Source organism: Egretta garzetta, unplaced genomic scaffold (genome assembly GCF_000687185.1).
Source record: "Egretta garzetta isolate BGI_Z169 unplaced genomic scaffold, ASM68718v1 scaffold329, whole genome shotgun sequence".
NCBI lineage: Eukaryota > Metazoa > Chordata > Aves > Pelecaniformes > Ardeidae > Egretta > Egretta garzetta.
In genome coordinates this window covers 5,227,189-5,228,163 of record NW_009269999.1, presented here as the reverse complement: position 1 = coordinate 5,228,163, position 975 = coordinate 5,227,189, and the positions used below count along the sequence as shown (strand labels likewise).

Here is a 975-nt window from a genome sequence, read left to right as displayed (position 1 = left end):
TTACAGCTTATATTTTTAAGGTTTTCTCTACAATTACAAGGTCTGAGATATATACTTCTTTTTTATGTACAATTCTACTTCCATCTGATTTCAGAAACTGCAGCTTTAAGACCATCAAATGATGTTATAGTTGTAATAAAATTGAAGAATTGGTGACACCACTTGCTTTAGAGTTATCATATAGAGGGAACATAAAGAATCTTGTTGGAGTTAATCATGCTTTGGTGCTTTGCAGTTCTTAATGGGAGATACAGGCTGGATTTGTGCTCTGACTCTGGCAGTGGCTGGTTCCAAATATTTTTGCCAAAATGAAAGTTCTTCTTAACAAGTTCCTCTTTTTGTGGTGATCACAGGAGATTTCCCATTGATCAGCCTAACAGGAGACTGATGCCTGTTCAGTCCTTTGCAAAGCACAAAGGCCTACTTTAATTAGTATCAACAGCTATTATTGACTAACTCTGGAAACTGCACATTATTAAAAAAGGATGCACCTTGTACTGTACATTCTGGGTATATGTAGGCATCAGTGAAGTGAGGCTCTAAAAATGAAGAATCCTGGATTTAGTACAATTTTCTCCAGCCTTGTGTATTTGATATGTGCACACTTTTAAAACAATCATAACTTCAGCTTTTGACAGCTTTTTTCCCAAACTTAATATAGGACACAAAGTGCTCCTGAGACATCTTTCTCTACCCACACACAGGTCCTGAAGCTAAACTCTCCCTGCCTCTGCTTGCCATGCTCTCTTCCTCCTTCTCAGACAAACAGATTCAGTGCACCTTACACCCCACCCTAGGCCTCCCCTTCTTTCCTGTGTGGGCAGCCTCTGAGTGATTCCTTGTTTCTCAGCTTTAAATTAGAACTTTCCTAAATTTGAAATCTTTTCCTGATTTTTTTCTAGTGAGGTAGGATTTGCGCTGGGCTCTGTGACCTTGGCTTTCTCAAAATGGCTAGTTATCTCCTGGCTCAAGGGG

The 975-nt window shown here is 39.4% G+C and overlaps 1 protein-coding gene across 1 annotated transcript in view; it reads right to left on the bottom strand.

Annotated features, from left to right (window-relative positions):
- The window catches only part of MYBPC3 (myosin binding protein C3), a 62,481-nt gene that overhangs the window by 60,971 nt on the left and 535 nt on the right, over nt 1-975 (bottom strand). The window lies entirely within an intron of this gene.